The sequence below is a fragment of the Marmota marmota genome, unplaced genomic scaffold (assembly GCF_001458135.2).
Source record: "Marmota marmota marmota unplaced genomic scaffold, marMar, whole genome shotgun sequence".
Lineage (NCBI taxonomy): Eukaryota > Metazoa > Chordata > Mammalia > Rodentia > Sciuridae > Marmota > Marmota marmota.
The window spans coordinates 13728412-13749371 of NW_026000261.1; the positions used below are offsets into that span (position 1 = coordinate 13728412).

The 20960-nt window shown below is 32.8% G+C and overlaps 1 pseudogene; it reads left to right on the forward strand.

Moving 5' to 3' along the window:
• The first annotated feature begins 372 nt into the window (after nucleotides 1-372).
• The window catches only part of LOC107152472, a 98563-nt pseudogene continuing 77975 nt past the window's right edge, over nucleotides 373-20960 (forward strand).

Consider the following 20960-nt stretch of genomic DNA (forward strand, 5'->3'; position numbering starts at 1 on the left):
CCTCTGACTTGTGCCTGCCTCACTCCAGGCCCTCTAGCCAGAGCTTAGGGAGCTGACCATATCCTTTTCTGTCCTGACCCCTTCTTTTGCTGGTAGTTCAGGGCCACAGTAGGGGGTTGACAGGACATCAGCAGTTGTGTCAGTTGGCAGTGTGGAATAGGCTGTTAGTAGCTGCCACCAAGATAGTGCCTGGGGCTGCTTGCTGTGCTGATGCCACAGAAGGAGCAGAAGGTGCTGCTGGTTCTTTGAGTTTAACCATTAATGTTGTTCAGTTGCCAATATCAAGCAAGGCAAACATAAGCCGCTTTTAATCTGTTTAGGGAGAGAGGTAGTGCTTTTCACAGTGACTGTTAGAATCATATCAGAGGGTGAGGTGCAAGCTCACGGAGTCAAATCATGATGAAGTTATATGTGTTTATAGTTAATACTGGAACTACTCTAACATTTGACACTAAACATGCAGTACAAACTGTGGCAGACCTTAAACATGATATTCAAAGCAAATAAAGATTGCTGTTAAGTGTCAGTACTTGTAATCAATGGAAGAGAATACATGGCTTCAGTTTGAAGAGTGTGTACCTACACCACTGGAGACAGACAAAAATCCTTTTTTTTCTTTTTAACAAAGAACTAGTTTTATGTTATCATGCACCTGCTATTCCTAAAACAACCTTTTCAACAATAACAACAAAAATGACATGGAAATAAAAGTTGAAGAGTCTCTTATGATACCTGCAGTTTTTCACACTGTTGCTTCAAGGGCACAACTTGCAGTGGGAATATATGAATTTGCCAATAAACTTTCTTTTTGTGTGAGAGTCTTAACCATGTTGAAAGTCTTCAGCACCAAGGCTGGGCTGCAATCATGACCAATAGGGAAGACTGTTCAAATTCATACAAAAAGCTATTTTTCAAGTTTGAAAGTATTTATTCAAAGAAACTGTAATCCATAAAAGTCATCAAGGTAAAACTTACTCATTTAGCAACTGTGGTTTCAGTAATGGCTTGGCCAAGATTCCACTGTTGGAATTTCAAAGCAGACATAGAATGTTTGGGAAGACCAGATTCTTTAAATGAAAATGAAGACTCAGAAAAAGATCCACTGAACTGGAACTTTCTCCTGATATGCCTAGCACAACTAACACATCTTTGTTAACTTCATTTCATGAGTCAGTGGAACATGTAGCTCCAGATGAACCACAAATGATGAAACTGGCAAAGAAATTACGGAATTTTGTCAAAGTACTGTCCAGTAAGACAAAATTTCAGTAGATGCTAAAGATGGTGAAGTGCCTTTTTTTCCTTAACATTTTCTTTGTTAGACTGGATAAATATTTAAGACAGACCTAACAATGTAGAATTCTTGGTCAGGAAGTGCTTTGATTCTGTGAGCAGGACTTATAAAAGATTACTTGAACATTTATAGTATAATGCCATCAAACTATTGCCAAACATGATAATCAGAATATGAAAGCCATTTAAGAGCTTAAAGATCATTTGTATGCTCTGGAACAGATGATTCCTAGATGGTGAATGAACAAAAAGACCTCACTCAGGGATTTTCACTAATCAGATGAGAGCCGAAAACTTGAAAGATGCATTTTATTACCTTATTTGTGCCTGAATCATGCAAAACATTTGAAGATTATGTTGCAAAATCATAGAAAACTGTAGGTTATTAAGCAGAAGTGTACCACTGCAAACAAAAAATTGCAAATAATCTACATGTTAGACTAAAGTTGTGTCGCTTTGTGATGCTGCTTGCAAGATGAAGAGAAATTACAAGCTTTGCTCTGCCTTGTAATAGAGATGTTAAGAGTCAGAAATGTTAAAGGCCTTAGTACATTTCCTCAGATGTACTGCTTAGCTGTTGTTGAGGTTGTAAGGAGAAAAATGATCTTTAAACACTACAGGGAGTGGACTGGTGCCTTATTCAAAGATGGGAAATGATTGTATGAAGGAGAAAAATCTAAAAGTGAATCCTTCGGGAAATTACTTAGGAAGTCTTTTTTAAGAACCATCTGTTTTGGAGCCTGGACTCCTGGTCCCTTTTCTTTTGTACTCAGAAGCCTGAAAAGTTTGACTATGAACTTCCAGATATTTCATTAAAAGATTTACAGTTTCTACACTCATTTTGTCTCTCAGGAGTTCAAACATTCCTCAGGGTCCCTTTACTTTTTGACATTGAATCTCTGTACCACTATGTACTTGTCCTAAATAATTTGGTAAAGGCAGCACAACGTTTGAATGAAATGTCCCAGACCATTACAGTTCTATTGAATGAACAAAAGGCATTGGTGAGTCAGGCATGCCCATAGTCCACTTCTTCCCCATGAATAGAAAGTGCAACAGGAATTGTAACTAAACCTCACTGAAAACTACTCCTCTACTCAGTGTTCAGAACCCCTTATGTTGTGCCATATGTGCCTTGGAAGAATCATCTTGAGAAAGCACTGATGCACATAGACATGATTTTGAAACTATCCCCCCATCCAAATATAGAACAAACTATTCAACAAGTTTCTTTTTTTTAAGAGAGAGAGAGAGAGAGAATTTTTTTTAATATTTATTTTTTAGTATTTGGCGGACACAACATCTTTGTTTGTATGTGGTGCTGAGGATTGAACCCCGGGCCGCACGCATGCCAGGCGAGCATGCTACCGCTTGAGCCACATCTCCAGCCCCTCAACAAGTTTCTTTAGGATTCTTTAGCAAAAAGCCCTGAATCAGATTCTATGTCTGCTGTGAATGAGTTTGTGAATGAAGAAAATTTATTCTCCCTTAATATTATAAGTAATCCACTAATTCCAGAGGTGTTTGTGGAATCACTTTATTCATCAATTATCAATGCAATTGATAGTAGATGTATGCAGGTTACAAATATATGTGGTAAAGAGGATTTTGGAGATCATGCTTCTCTGAATGTTCAACTGGAAAAATGTAGAGTTGTTGCCTAAGACTCTCACTTCAGTATACAAACCACCAAGGAAAACCTTTCCCACTTGAGAACATTTGTACAAAAATAACAGAGTGACTTCTCAAATTCTTTAAAATGTACAGCATTGGAAATAAGAAACATTATTGAAAAAGTAAAATGCTCCCTGGATATAACAATAGAAAAATATTAAAAAGAACTATATTCTTTTAAAATTGAAAATGAAGGTGAACTTGATGCACTAATAAAGGAAAGTGAAGAAAATAAAAACAAAATAAAAACATTTAAAGGAGACCTATTATGCCTTTAGGAGGTTTTACAAAATCAAGACAATAAAATTGCTTTGGTTATTTTCTTTTTCTATGTTGCTTTTACTCAATATATTTTGCACATTTTAAAAATATATTTTGGTATGTGTATATATATCACTGTGCTTAAGTATATGAAATAATTAAATCTAGAGAAAGAAAAAGGCTATTATGAGGGCTGATGACACTGCATAGGCACTACCTTACAGTTCTGATTAGGAGAATATAATTGTATAGAAAATATTTAATTAAGAGGAATAATTTTTTTAACACTTTGGATCAAAACAATGAAGAAAATTATTTTAAAGAAACCAATGTCACAATATTTTGTGGATATAGTGATATAAAAGTTATTTATGAAAAAAATTTACTATTTTCAGTTATGTGTGATGAGTAATAGCATCTTCACTTTGTTGTTTCTTTATTGCTATCAATAATCAGTAATCACCTTTGGCAAAAGGGCAAGGATTTGGATTTAAACATCATTACAAAATCCTGATTATATTTTTGTAGTTTATACAAGTTCTTATGAGATATGTATCTTTGCATTGTATAAGTCACAGATTGGTTAAAAGATGACATATGACATATTTTCTCAAATAAAAAAACACTTAATGCTATATCAAGATTTTAATGTTATTTTAATCTAATTTTTGAATGAAAAGCCTTGGTTATAAACTTAGATAATAGCAAATTCATAATTAAACCAATTCTAATAACATAACACATGTTTTCTTCTCAAGTATGTTTTAACTCTAATATGTAAGCATCTTTTTAAAACTCATATTTTGAGAACCTACATATTCTAGATTATAATTTAATGACAAATCAGTGACTTATACTTAATTTATATTTTAAAATTAGATAATAGATTTTTTCTCCGTGTGTGTGTGTGTGTAATTATCAGAAAGTATACAAGCAAGAAGAAAATGGAATAAAACAATGAAAGTTATGAAATAAAAGAACATCATTAATCAAATTGGCATTTTAAGAATATAACTGTGTTATTGTTCATTTCATATATTAAGTTGTTGGATGGTAGCATTTCTTTAGAGAATCCTGACTAATATCATCATCTAATATCATATTATCCATCATCAGAACACATCAGCAGGACTAACAACAGTGAGTGTGTGTGTGTGTGTGTGTGTGTGTGTGTAGAGGGGTGGGGAGAGAGAGAGAAATTACTAGAAGAACCTTTGTTATACAACATCAGTAGACGAACAAATATCTTAAAGAAACCATAGAACAACCATAGAACAATAAGAACTTTAGCATAAAGAAATAAAATATAAGAACTACAATGATTTCTTATCAGAAAGTATACAAGCAAGAAGAAAAGGGAATAAAACATTAAAAGTTATGAAATAAAAATTCTACCAATGTAAAGCTACATTTAATGAAATTAATATTTCAAAGTGAAGGAGGAATAGAAAGTCTCACACAAACAGTCTTAAGTATTCATTATCAACATTTTTTCTTACAAGAAGGTTTAAAAGAAGTCATTTAATCAGAAAGAAAATCATATTAGTAAGAGAATCAGATCTAAATAAAAAAAGAAAGAACTTCAGGAAAGGCTATCAATACATGACAAATAAACTTTCAATTTGCTTATTCTCAGTTGCTCTAAAAATAACCATTTCTTAAGGTAATTATGATAAAAATTCTCTTTAATTATTATAGTATATGAATACATAAAAAGGCTAACAACAATATCATTGGGAGGAAGAATTAGTCCATCCCGCCAATGAAAGACATCCTCCAGAGCTCAAGCTCTGGCACAGGACTGCTTTTTCCAACCAGCAGACACCACAGGATCTAAGGCCCAGCCCAAATTCACACACACTGCCTTTTGCAGACCCAGGTGCACAAAAGGTCTGGGACCATCCTACCCCTGGCAGACCACCAAAGCCCAGGCCCGGCCCAGATCTGCTTACACCGATATACATGGGACCCAGACCCAGGGTGTGTACAGTCTGCCACAACCCCTCCCACCTGAGAGCCCAAGCCTAGCCCACTTCCATCTTGGAACATGGCAGACATCACTATAGCCTTCTCCATGCAGTAGCCCTTACCTTTTGAAAACAGATAGGGCCTAGAAGCAGCTACATGTCAGAGAAGGCATCCCAAAGATAATGTAAGTCCCACCCTTTCAGCTCCATCTCTTTAAGACCTTGCATCCATCTTGGGGCACCTCCACTATTATCTCTTGTTAACTTGGCTATTGCCACCACCAACGTTAGTTGTAATAGCATATGTTGAGGGACACCACCAGGGTCTGGAAGCCCAAGATCAAGGTGTGGTACAGATAATCAGTATCAGCACTAAAAAATATAGAGTAGGATCTGTAATATCTATGATATTACAGATTACATGAAAGAAAGGAAGATACATAGACAACATGAAAAAAACAAGAAAGGAAAGTGCCCCAAACAAACCAGGTTACTAAGATAAAAGAACCCATGATCAGCAAACTTGAAAAAAAATGTCAGAGAAGAAGTTCAGAAGAAGGCTCATAATTAAAATGATCTCTGAATTAAAGAATGATGTAAATGAGCAAATACATGCAAAAATTTATCATTCCAACAAAGAGATAAGAGAACAAATACAGGTATCTAAAGATTACTTCAAGAAAGAGATAGAGACTCTGGAAAAAAAGTCAGGAATTCTTGAAATGAAGGAAACAATAAACCAAATTTAAAAACTCAATAGAAAGCATAACCAAGAGACTAGATCACTTGGAAGAAAGAACATCAGATAATGAAGGCAAAGTATACAAACTGGAAAATCAAGTTCACCACACAGTGAAGATAATAAGAAACCATGAACAGAACATCCAAGAATTATGGGACAGCATCAAAAGACCAAACCTATGAGTTATTGGGATAGAGGAAGACACAGAGTTTCAAAACAAAGGAATGCACAATCTCTTCAATGAGACAATAGCAGAAAATTTCCCAAGTATGAAGAATAAATTGTAAAACCAAACACAAGTGGCTTACAGGACACCAAGTGTACAAAATTACAACAGATCTACACAAAGGCATATTACAATGAAAATGCCTAGCATACAGAATAAATATAGAATCTTAAAATCCACAAGAGACAGGAATCAAATCACATATAGGGGGAGACCAATTTGTATCTCAGCAGATTTTTCAACCCAGACCCTCAATGCCAGGAGATCATGGAACAACATATACCAAGCTCTGAAAGAAAATGGGTGCCAACAAAGAATCTTATGTCCAGTAAAATTAAACTTTAGATTTGATGATAAAATAAAAACCTTGTATGAGAAACAAAAGTTAAAAGAATTTACAACTAGAAAGCCTGCACTACAAAACATCCTTGGCAAAATATTCCATGAAGAAGAAATGAAAAACAATGATGAAAATAAGCAGAGGGTGGTATCACACTAAAGGAAAAACTAATAAGAGGAGAAACCAAGTCAAGTCAAATACTGAAAATAAGCAAAAATGGCTGGGAATACAAATCATGTCTCAATAACAACCCTGAATGTTAATGCCTTAAACTTACCAATCAGAAGACAGAGACTAGCAGAGTGGAACAACACAAAAGAAGACTAAACAATATGCTGCATTCAAGAGACTCATCTCATAGAAAAAGACATTCACAGACTGAAGGTGAAAGTTTGGGAAAATTATACCCTCACATGTATTGCAGAAGCAAGCAGGGGTTTCCATCTCATATCAAATAAAGTAGACTTCAAGCTAAAATTAATCAAGGGAACCCTACTCCAACAAGACTTTACAATTTCAAGTATATATATTCCCCAAACAAATGAGCATCTACATTTATCAAAAAACTCATCTCAAGTTCAAGAATACAACAGATGAAAACCAATAATTTTGGGTGACTTTGACACACCTCTTTCACCACTGGATAAATCTTCCAAACAAATGCTGAACAAAGAAACTATAGAACTCAATCATACATTAAATAACTTAGACTTAACTGATATATATATATATATATATAGTATATTCCATCCATCAAAGAGTGAATACAGTTTCTTTAAAGAAGCACATGAATCCTTCTCTCAAATAGACCATATATTATGCCACAAAGCAACTCTTAGCAAATATAACAAAGTAGAGATACTACCCTTCATTCTATCAGTACATAATGGAATGAAATTAGAAATCAGTGATAAAATAAGAAATAAAATCCACTCCAACACCTGGAAACTGAATAATATGCTACTGAATGAGCAATGGGTGGCAGAAGATATCAAAGAGGAGATTAAAAAAAATCAGAGGTTAGTGAGAACACAGATATAGCATAATGAAATCTCTGGGACACTATGAAAGCAGTTATAAGAGGAAGTTTCATTGCATGGAGTTCATTTCTTAAAAGAAGAAAAAAATCAACAAATAAATGACTTAACATTACATCTCAAAGCCTTTGGAAATGAAGAACAAATCTACACCAAAAGCAGTAGAAAGAGCAGAAATAAGTAAAATCAGAGCTAAAATCAATGAAATTAGAACAACAACAACAAAAAAAAAACAATTGAAAAAATTGACAAAACAAAAATTGGTTTGTTGAAAAAAATAAATAAAATTGACTAACCATTAGTCATTCTAAGGAAGACAAGGAGAGAGAAAACTCAAATTACTAACATCTTTGATAAAATAAAAAAAATATCACAACACACACTCCAGAAATATAGAAGATAATTAGAAATTATGTTGAAAACTTGTAATCCAATGAAATAGAAAATACCGAAGGCTGCAACAAATTTCTAGAGTCATATGATTTTTTACTAAATTGAATCAGGATGATATACAAAATTTAAACAGACAAATTTCAAGCAATGAAATAGAAGATGCCATCAGAAGCCTAATAACCGAGAAAAGCCCAGGAGCAGATGGATACACAGCCAACTTCTACAAGATCTTTTAAGAAGAACTGACATCAATACTCTTCAATTTATTTCACAAAACAGAAAAAAGGGAAGACTTCCTAACTCATTCTATGAGATCAAAATCACCCTGATTCCAAAACCAGGCATAGACACATCAAAAAAGAAAACTTCCCACCAATATCTCTAATAAACATAGATGCAAATATTCTCTATAAAATTCTGGCAAATCAAATACAAAAACATATCAAAAAGACACCAAAATCAAGTAGGGTTATTTCCAGTGATGCAAAATTGTCTCAACATACAGAAATCAAAAAATGTAATTCATCACATTAATAGACTTAAAGATAAGAACCGTAAGATTATCTCAATAGATGCAGAAAAAGCATTGGACAAAATCCTGTACCCTTTCATTTTCAAAACTCTAGAAAAATTAGGAATAACAGAAACACCTTAACATCGTAAAAGCTATGTATGCTAAGCCCCAGGCCAACATCATTCTAAATGGAGAAAAATTGAAAGCATTCCCTCTAAAAACTGGAATAATACAGGGATGCTCTTTTCACCACTACCCCATTTACAATAGCAAACCAAATAATAATAATAGTAATAATAGCAACAACAACAACATACTTGGGAATCAACTTAATAAAAGAGGTGGAATACCTCTATGATGAAATTTACAGAACATTAAAGAAAGAAATTAAAGGAAACTTAGAAGATGGATAGATCTACCTTGTTCTTGGATATGCAGAATAAATATTGTCAAAATGACCATACTACCAAAAGCACTATGCAGATTTAAAGTAATTTCAATAAAAATTTCAATGGCATTCCTCATAGAAATAGAAAAATCAGTCATGAAATTCACCTGGAAAAATAAGAGACCCAGAATATCTAAAGCAATCCTTAAATAGAAGAGTGAAGCAGGTGGCATCACAATACCAGAAGTTAAACTATACTACAGAGCAATAGTAACAAAAACAGCATGGTTTTGGCAACAAAATAGACCAATGGTACAGAATAAAGGTCACAGAGTTCAACCCACATAATTACACTTATCTTATATTTGACAAAGGTGCCAAAAACCTACATTTGAGAAAAGCTAGACTTGCCAAAAAATGGTCCTGATAAAATTGGAAATCCATATGCAACGAAGTGAAATTAAACCCATATCTCTCACCAGGAATAAAACTCAACTCAAAGTGGATCAAGGACCTAGGAATTAACCCAGAGACACTGTACCTATTAGAAGAAAAAGTAGGCCCAAATCTCTATCATGTCAGCTTAGGCCCCAACTTCCTTGAAAAGACTTCAATAGCACAAGAATTAATATCAGAAATCAATAAATGGGAAGGATTCAAACTAAAAAGTTTCTTCTCAGCAAAAGAAACAATCTGTGAGGTGAATAGAGAGCCTAAAGTTTGGGAACAAATTCTCACCACATGCATGTCAGAGCACTAATCTCTAGAATACATATAAAAAAAACCTCAAAAATCTTAACACCAAAAAAAAAAAAAAACAATGAATAAATAGGCCAAGGAAATTCAACAGACACTTCTCAGAAGATATACAATCAATCAACAAATATAGGAAAAAATGTTGAAGATCTCTGGCAAATGGAGAAATGCAAGTCAAAACTACTCTAAGATTTCATCTCACTCCAGTCAGAATGGCAGCTATTGGGAATACAAACAACAATAAGTGTTGGTGAGGATGTGGGGGAAAAGTCACACTCATACATTGCTGGTGGAACTGCAAATTGGTGCAGCCAATATGGAAAGCAGTATGGAGATTCCTTGGAAATCTGGGAATGGAACCACCATTTGACACAGCTATCCCTCTCCTCAGTCTATATCCAAAGGACTTAAAAACAGCATACTACAGGGACACAGCCACATCAATGTTTAAAGCAGCACAATTCACAATAGCTAAACTGTGGAACCAACCTAGATGCTCTTCAGTATATGCATGGATTAAAAAAAATGTGGCATATATACATAATGGAATATTACCCAGAAATAAAAGAGAATAAAATCATGGCTTTTGCAGGTAAATGGATGTAGCTGGAGAATATAATGCTAAATGAAATTAGACAATCCACCCAAAAAATGTGGAATAATTTTTCTGTTTTAAGGATGCTGATTCATAATATGCTACAGTCGGGCCATGGGCAGATTAAATGAACTTTAGATAAGGCAAAGGGTAAAAGGTGAGCAAGGGGAAGGCAGGATTATAGGGATAGGAAAGACTGTGAAATTTGATTGTCATCATTATCCTAGTACATATAAGAAGACACAAAGTATATTACTCTACCTTGTGTACAACCAGAGATATGAAAAATTGTGCTCCATATGTGCATTATGAATTGGAATGCATTCTGTTGTCACATATAACAAATTAAAATTTTTAAAAAAATTTAAAAAAAGATCAAAAAGGGCCATACTCCTCCCCCCAAATTACTAAATGGGCAAAAACTCTAAACAGACATTGCTCAAAAGAAGATGTACAAATGGCCAACATATAAATGAAAAAAGTGTTCAACATCTTTAGCAATCAGGGAAATGCAAATCAAAACTACATCAAGATCATCTATTCTTATTGTGCCCTTGCTCTTTCCTATACTTCAATAAAACTATTACATTAAAAAAGAAAGAATGACTATCTATATTAGTGTCACACAAAGTCAATTTCAGAGCAAGAAAGTTATTCAGTAATAAAATAGCAACCCCACCATGATGAATAGGCATATTTTCAAAAAAAATTTCTAAATGTATAATTAACTAACAACAGTTTATCAAAATAAATAATGGAAAAGTTATACTCTTGAAATGAAAAATAAACTCCCTATTATACTTTGGAATTTCAACATCTTTTTTGAATAAATGATAGATCAAATAAGCAGGAAATTAAAAAGTTGATGGGATTACCAATAAGTCAACCTAAAGAGCATCATCAATCAAACTGACATTTTAAGAATACACCATCTGTTATTGTTCATTCATATATTAACTTGCAGGATGTTAGCAGTTCTCTAGAGAATTCTGACTAATACAATATCATCCATCAGCAGAACACATATTCATTTTCAAAACACATGGAATATCAATAAGAAGACAACACTCTGTAACTTCAATCATACCTTCAAAAATTTAAAGTGGCCCAGTGCTGTGGTGTACACCTGTAATCCCAGTAGCTTGGGAGGATGAGGCAGTAGGATCACAAGTTCAAATGCAGTGTCAGCAACTTAGTAAGAAAGTGTCTCAAATTAAACTAAACATAAATAAATAAGGCTGGGGATGTGGCTTAGTGGCTAAGTGTCTCTGGGTTCAACACTTGGTATAATAATAATAATGGTAACAACAACAACAACAACAAAAAGAATGTAATGGGAATCATGTAAGGTATGTTTCAGAGCACAATAAATCCAAAAATCAATAATCTTGGAAATTCACCCCACTTATTTGTAAATTAAACAATGAACTTCTAACAATGCAACAAAGAAGTCTCATGAAAAATTCAACAATATTATATTCTAAATTAAAACTATATATAACATTAAAGGTGAGAAATGCAATGCAAACTATGCTAAGAGAAAATTGATAATATTAAATTCATATATTACAGAGGAAGAAAAATATAAAATTAATAATCTGTGATTTACTGTAGAAAAAGTAGATGAGGAAAATAAATCCAAGCTAAATGCAAGAAAAATTAAAGAAATGATTATACCCCAAACAGATTATGAAAATTGAAACCATAAAATAATAAGTTCATCAATAGTAAAATTTTATTCTTTGAAAATGTGAATAATTTGATCTTAGATATCATAGACCAATTCCATGACAAATACATAGTATCAAAATTCATACAATGAGTAGATTAGATAAATAGTTTTGCATCTCTTTTACAAAGTGAAATATCCAAAAGATTTAAAATCAGCACACTATAAAGATACAATGAGAGTAACTAAGATCAGAGTAGGGACGAAGAGCAGGAGAAGAAGATTAACATTTAACAGGGATGAGAGGTGGGAGGGAAAGGGAGAGAGAAGGGAAATTGCATGGTAATGGAAGGAGACCCTCAGGGTTATACAGTGGAGGAGGTAGAGAGAGAGGAGGGAGGGAGGGAGGAGGTGGGAGGGGAGGGTGGGAGGGATGNAAAGGAAAAAAAATAATAATTGACCATTAAAAAACAAAAAAAACAAAACAAAAAAAAAAAAGATACAATGACATCAATATTTATAGTAGCACATAAACCAAGCTATGGAACCAAAACAGGTACACTTCAACAGATGAATGGATAAAGAAAATGTGGTATATACACAATGGAGTATTACTCAGCCTTAAAGAAGAATGAAACTATGGAACTTTCTGGTAAAGAAATGAAACTGAGTACTATCACGCTAAGTGAAATAAGACAGACTCAGAAAGCCAAAGGTTTGAATGTTTTCTCTAATATGCAGAAGCTAGTCCAAAATAAGGGGAAAGCAGGGTGGGGGGGCAGATTCCATTCAAAATTAAAAAAAGTTAAGTGGACTGAGGGGGATGGAGAAGGGATGGGAGAGGGGAAGAAGAGCAGAATGAATGTGACCTAACTTTCCTATGTATATATACAAATATACTACAGTAAATATCACCATCATGTATATGCACAATATGCTAACTAAAAACCAAATAAGCAAAAAAATTAAAAGTAAATAGCAGAAAGATGAGTAGAATAAAGATAAAGTATAGGGGGAGTGAGGATGTGAGGGAAAGGGGAAGTACTGGAGGTTGAATTAGAGCAAATTATATTGCATGCTTTTATAGCTATGTCAAAATAAATCTTAATGTTGTATATAACTAAAATAAATAATAAATAACAAAGAATTTAAAAACAAATAAGGAGAACAGATACTACACATTCTCAAAAACCTGAATCAATAATTAATACTCTTCTAAAAATGAAATCAAAATGCTCAGATGGCTGCATTAGAGAATTCCATCAAATATTTAAGAATGCAATATTACTACTTTTCTACAATGTCTTCTAGGAAAGAGAAATAAAAGAAACATGTCTAATTCCTTTAATGGTGAAAGTCTCGTTCTAATATGATAATCAGATTAAGAAATTACAAAGAGTAAAACCAGAGATCAACATATTTTGTGATCATAGGTGCAACACTCAAAATTTTATTGTCTAATAAAATTAATATGTAAAAACAATTATACATTACGGCTAAATTCAATATACTGAGTATGCAAATATAATTCAATATTTTGATGTCAATTTAATATAACCCTATTAACAGAATAAGAATAAAATCATATGATTATATTAATAGATGTAACAAAACCTCTTAGTAAATTAGTAGTAGCAGGAACTATTTGATAAAGAAGAGTTACACAAAACACAAGTAACATCATACTTAAAAGTAATAAAATACACGTTCCTACTAAGATCCGAAAAAAAAAAAGTCAAGGATATACTTTCTCATCATTCCTGCTTAGCATTTTATTAGAAGTTGTAGTTTGTGCAACAAGACTTTAAAAAGTATATAAAATTTCTAAAGATTAGAAATGTAAAATGTAAGTGTTAAAATGGTGTTTGATCCCAAGGAGACACATTTTGCATCTTGGACATCTTATAGAATCCTCAAATTCCAAAGAGCTAACAAAAAATCTGAATAATATAAGTGAATACTGTCAGGCTGCAGTATACAAGGACAATGGTGAAAAGTTCAGTGGTTGACAGGGATTTGGGGTCAGGAGTAGAATTTATTGTTATCATGTGTCTCTATTCTGGTTTCAGTGGATACCTCTGTTGTTTCTAGTTTTGACTGTTAGGAAAAGTAATATTTTTTTAAAGAGTCTATTGAACATAGCCAATCATAGCATGACATTTTATACTGTGGCTAACAACTAAATTTCATTTGCTTCATACTCAAACAGCATTTAGTGTTGTTAGCCTTCATAATTTTAGCCATTTATTGGATGAATCACAATTTATATTTAATTTTAAAAGGTTTTTCTGATGATGGAGACTGTTATATGTTAAGGGTAAAGTATCTCTTCCTATATTTTTCCATTTTAACAAGTTAGTGTGTCATTTTAAAGATTCATATCTGAAAATATATGAATGAACCCAGTATATTATCAGGCTTATACTTTCATAATAATTTCTCCTATGCATAGCTTTATTATGAATTTTCTTAATAGCTTTTTGCTAATATGAAGTTTTAAATTTTGGCAAAGCATATTTTTGTTTTATTTAATTGGTGCATGGTAATTATACATAATAGTGGGATTAATTATGTCCTATTCACACATGCAGATAACATACTTTGATCAAACTCATTCCATAGTACCTTCCTTTCTTTTTCCTCCTCCCTTCACCTGATCAGCTGGCTCCATTATTCTGATCTCCCTTCTATTATTGTTATTATTATTTTAATCAATATTTATAATTTATAGTAATATTTATGAATACATATTTAATGCACTGATTAAATAACAATACCTTTGCTATCATCAAATTAATGAAGATATTTTGTCTTCTTTTATCCTTGTATTATGAGGTTTTAGCTTTAATTTTGTGATCTATCTTCAATTATTTTTCAAGTATGATGCTAGACTTTGGAATTCATTTGCTATATAAATATGCAATAAATCATCTCTATTTTTGGAAAAGTCTTTATCTGACTGTTTTCATGACAGTAAGTGTCAAAACCCGTTGTTAAAAGTATTTTCTATGTTAAAAAAAACTTTAAAAATAAGGCATATTATTGTTTTATTCCTGATCTTAGAGGAAAAGTCTTCAATTGCTCACCATTGAGTATGATGTAAGTTGTAGGTTGTCTTATATAACCTTTATTCTATTGAGATATATTCCATGCCTTCTTAACTTGTTGTTAATAATAATGTACTGTATATTTAAAATAGTCAAAAGAAAGGATTCTTTTAAATGCTAGAAGTTGAATCCAGGGGTAGCCTTCCAGTGGACTACCTCCTTTTTATTTTTATTTTTATTATTTTGAGACAGGTTCTTGCTATGTTGCTAAGGTTGGCCTCAAACTTGCCGTCCCTCTGCTTCAGCCTACCAAGTCTGGATTATATGCATATACCACCACTCCCCACAAATATATTTCTAAATATTCTCACAACAAAAATGTGATAAATGTTTTGAGTGATAAATATGTTAATCATCTGGGTTTGATCATTCCACAATAGTATACATGTGACAATACATCACATTCAATCCCCAAAATTTATATAGTTGTATTTTTTGGTTTAAAATATAACTTATGGAAAAATAGGTATAACTTTTTGTGTAATTTATGAATTCAAACCCATATTCTCCAAATTCTTATTTTTTTTGGTACTGGGATTGAACTGAGGGGCACCTGACCACTGAGCCACATCCCAAGCCCTATTTTCTATTTTATATAGAGACAGGGTCTCCCTAAGTTGCTTAGTGCCTTGCTTTTGCTGAGGCTGGCTTTGAACCCATGATCCTCCTGCCTCAGACTCCCAAGTCCCTGGTATTACATGTTTGTGCAGCCACACCTGGCCCAAGTTCATAACTTTGGTATTCATTACCTTTCTCCACCTAATCTTCACTTTCTATTTACAGGTTTATTTTTGTCATCAGACATGCTGCTACAACTATAATGTAAACATCAAGTGATATTTATGGATCTCATACATAATAGACAGTGAGTTAAATATATGCACTTACAGCAGTTCATAAAAGGCAACAATTTTAGAAGGTTTGTATGAGAACTACGCTAATAAAGATCATATCTGTCTTGTCCATTTGCTGTATTTTGGTACATAGAAAAGTGATTCAAATATGGTAGGCATTCAGTAAGTAATCATTAAATAAATGAACTTTAGTATAAAGAAATAAGACATCAAAAGTTAAGTATCTCATAGAGTATCACACAGCAAGGGATTAATAGATCAGGAAATTAATTTTAGATCTATCTATATATAATATAATTAAAATCACTTCATTATAATGGCCTACTGCACTTTCTTTGCATGTGGTATTCTCACTCATGTTGCTAAAATATACACTCTGAAAATTATTTTACTATCATTAATTAAATTTCTATATTTCCTTCATTACTCAGTACAAGATTCAGCTTCTATAAAATTTTTCCATAAATTTAATACAATTCTCTATAATCTTTCCCTTCCTTTGCAATTTTCTCACATATTTCTGTCTCTTGGAACATATTTACAATGTCCAAATAGATAAGAAGTTTACAATCCTTATTTTTTTGGAGATTTTTAAAATTACAAGTGTTTTGTGTACTACTATAAATTCAGTGTGTCAGAATGTTCTACTTTGGAGTTTGAGACTCTGAAATTTCTTCACGTTCTCCAGGTATAGTGGTGCTAACAAGTATTTGATAGATCTCTCTTTGGGATCTAGAAAGTCATCTCCTCAGCTTCCAGGCGAGTAGTTCATAACTGAGAGCCTCTCAAAAAATTACCCTCTGTCAAAAGGACCTACATCTTCCAATGTTATATTTCTGAACAGGTGTTACTTCACTTCTAATGATGAGTCATTGCATGGGTACAAATTCCCCACAATTTTCTTCAATTGGGAAAATTCTGAAAGGCCATGCCAGCCTAAGCAAAGACTTGTGATTTTGTTGCTGTTGAATTCTTTCAGTTGTCAATTCCTGATTCCATCGCTGGTGTATTTCCTGGGTTCTCTAACATGTTATAACAGGAAATTCCAATTAATTTGCAAGAACAAAATTGCTGTGCTATACTATATGCTTCTTATGAGAAGAAACTAGGCACTCTCTATTAGACCTGGTAAAGTCCTTCTAAACACTCAGGAAAAATGTATATTTTTAAAATGGTTGTAAATTTCCATTTCTGAGATAAGCTAGCCTTGTTTAATCTGTGTTTTACTTCATAATGAAACACAATGCCCTGGAAATATTTTTTAAATCAAAGAATTCTGAAGAATTGAAAGACAAAGTGGAATGGCTAGGTATATCAGAAGTTGAACATGATGATGATGAATCCCCCTGTTTTTTCCTTTTTGTTTCCCACATATCCAGAATTAAAAACTGGATAGACCTGGAACTTAGTATGCCACAAGATTATCTCTGGTAATAAAAAGAAAAGTAATATCCATGCCTCCTGTAATAGGCAGCCTAATCTTTCTGTGGCTGTCTTTAGAAGAGTTCCAGGAGCCAATGCATATTATGCATCCCATCAGTGTGCAGCAGTGGTATTACCACAGTGATATTGCCACAGTGATAACAGAAGAACTTCAATTCAGTGAAAATTACTAATGATAAATGGGAATGTTCCATAATTATAGATTGATCAACCTGTCAAGAAGACATGATGATCATAAAAGAGCCTCAAAATAAATCAAATAAAAACTGATGGAGCTGAATAGAGAAACAGTGACATCCACATTTATAGTTTAGTTTCTTTTGGGGAAGATAAAATGGTCTAAAATTGACTGTGGTGATGGTTGCACCACTTATCTTTGAATATACTAAAAACCATTTAAGTATAAAATGTAAATCTGTAAATTGTATGGTATGTGAACTATGTCTCAGCAAAACAATTCTTCAAAAGCTCCATTGAAAGAAATACTAATTTGACATATTAAATATTAATATAAAATTCTGGGCCCTAGCATTTAACCTTAATGAAGGAATGGTGTTCTCTTCCTATTAATTTGTATGTCACCATACCTGTCAATATCATGATCTCACTAAAGATGTGTTATCATTGCTACGAATGCTCTATTCATGATTTAACCATTCAAAGTCCCATAGGATCCGAGGCTTCCTTTCTTCATTGTGAAACTGTTTTCATCCTCTTAAAAAGTAGATTAAAATTTAGTTAGAAATTTTAGAGAAACCAAGGAAGGAGAAAAGAAGAAAGGAAATCCAGATGCTTAGATTTTCTAACTCAACAATATATCTATATGTACTTTATAATTACTTTCAAAATCAAGTTTGCAGGCATGCAAATTGTAGTTATAACAGATACTATCTGTTGCCACAGGACACATTCCACACATTTTAATTTCTTAACACATGTCCAAATACTCAAATGGTAGATGATGATATGATTCACAAACATTGGCTTCTTTCCAAATCTAGGGATTAACTGTGATTAGTGTAGCCTAATCATGATATTTTATTTTTATAGTCATAAGGGCTCCACAGAAAAAAAGAATCAATTTGATATGCTTATGATTGTGTCTGTGTGTGTGTGTGTACATATTTATATGTGTGGAAAGAGAACTTTGATTTAAAAAAGTGTTTTGTCATATTGGGAAGACTGGCAATTCCAAAATCTACAGAATAGGCCAGTTTAACTGGAGACCTAGGAAAGAGTTGATGCTGCAGCTAAAGTTCTAAGAGATTGCTGGCAGGATCAACTCTTTCCTAAGGGAAGTTTTTTTTTTTGTTTTTGTTTTTGTTTTTATAAAGCCAGATAATGATTAGATGAGATATACCAACATAATGAAAGGTTATTTTCTTTATTCATTCTACTAATTTAAATGATAATCTGATCTTAAACTACTTTTATAGCACATCTATATATGTTTTTCTAAATATATCCCAGCCAAGATGACATATTAAATCAATCATCATAAGTCTATTTTTTCGATCTACAAAGCTATATGGATCTCCTTAAACTCTTAACAAATGATGAAATAATAAAAATGTTGAAGTTAAAATTCTATCTAACGTGATAATTTTTTTTCTAGATGTTTCCCCAAATTCACTAACACTTACTTCGGAAAAACATGCAAATACCTTGTTTGATACTTGTTTTCTTGATATTGTGTAATTTAATTGCTATAATATAAATGTATAAGGACTTAATTATTATGTTATAAGGTATATATATCCTACATTATATGATAAAAGAATAATGGAGGGGTATAGGTAAAGAAGATAGAGGAATTAATGAAACATAATTTTTCTATGTACAATATATAAATACACCACAGTGAATCTCATCATTGTGTGCATCCACAAGAATATTGTCCTACTTAGAATAATATAAATCCCACGCTTGTGTAATTATATCAGAATGAATTCTACTGTCATGTATAACTAAAAACAACCAACAAAAAATCAGATGTAGTCTACAAAAGAATAATGGAAAAAAATGTTTAATCAGTTATTTGTGTGTATACATATAAACATGTTTTTAACAAAATAAGGAATGAATATCCATGACAATTACAACCCTCATTTCTGTAACTGTTCATGTAGTCATAGCACATATTTATGTCTACTGTCTTATATTGTTCATTCCATAATCTTTTTGTATGGGTGGGTGGTGCTGGGGGTTAAACCCAGGGCCTTGTGCATGTGGGACAAGCACTCTACCAACTGAGCTAGATCTCCAGCACCTCCATATTCTTTTTTCCCTCAACAAGCACCTTGGTTGATCAGGACTCTTTGCCTGATGGGGTGACCAAAACTTCATTCTAGAAATGTTATAATCATTATTAGATTTGCTTACATTGTGTTGCTATAATTTTCCATTAACTTTAAACATACAACATGTCAATTCTACAAGATGAATCAAGGGATTTCTTGTATTTTTTACCTTCATTATCATAAAGATGTCCAATTTCACCTTATAAATAGAAATGGTCATCCCAACCAGCATGATGACACTCTTATTTACCTGTTGTCCTACTTAGAATAAGTAGGACAGTGGTTTGAGGAGCCACAATTAACTGGTTGACATTATTGAATTCCAGTTTTTTTTTTAAATCATTATTGTGTTTCCTGATGGAATAATTTTTTTTTCCTTTGGAAATAAGACTTTTGAGCCAAAAGAACATAAGGTCATGGGAATATAAAGCTAACACTTTTATTGACGGACATATAAATCTTTGCTATGGGAAAAATACTACCATATATTGGATGCTGATTCTAAACACAAACAGCACATTAAAGAATTTTGCACTGGTTATGCAAGGTATTTCTACCTTGCTGATTCTATAAGGTAGTATTCAAATGGCCATTGCATTGTTTTATCATGATAGTTGTTTCAGGGTGCTGGGGCATATAGTAAGATAAGTTAATTCCATGAGCCTGGACCTCCCCATTGCTATATTTCATTTGTTGAGATGTCAGTATCTTTACAGAAAGTAATGCTTGTGGAAGACTTTGAAGGTAGATAAAGTATTCTATAAGTGCACAGATGACAGTTTTAGCAGTAGATTTCATACACAGTGGGAAAATAGGAACCCATTGTGTCTATTTAAATAAGAACAAAACATTGCTCATTCCATGATTAAGGTGGCCCAATGAAATCAAATTTCCACCAGTTAATAAGTCTATCATTTCAGTGAATGGTGCCATATTGTGGGCTCAGGTTTGGTCCTGATGCTTTTAAATTTGGCACTCAGCATTGGCTGTAGCCAGTTTGACCCTGGTGAGTGAATATCTAGGTTGCTGGTCCTTCATAGAACTTCGAATATTATAAGCATGGTTATTTTGTTCATAAGCCTGTTGGATGACACCATCAATGGCTGTGAAAGAGGCTGATTGGTAAGCACAAAATAGGTCATTATATATAACCTTATTAAAATATTCCACTGAGGTAATCATTGTTTAAATATTCATATGGGACACAAATATATTCCCTTTTCCACCCATTTATAGATGACTATCTATATAACTCTTCTCCAGACTTCCTTGTCACCAATTTTCTAATCATGTTCCTTAAATTATCTGTCCATCTAGCAAAATCATTGTCATGAATTGATATAGAATCACAGATGTGGACATGTTTCTATCCAAGAAAACAAAAGAAAAAAAAACAAAAAA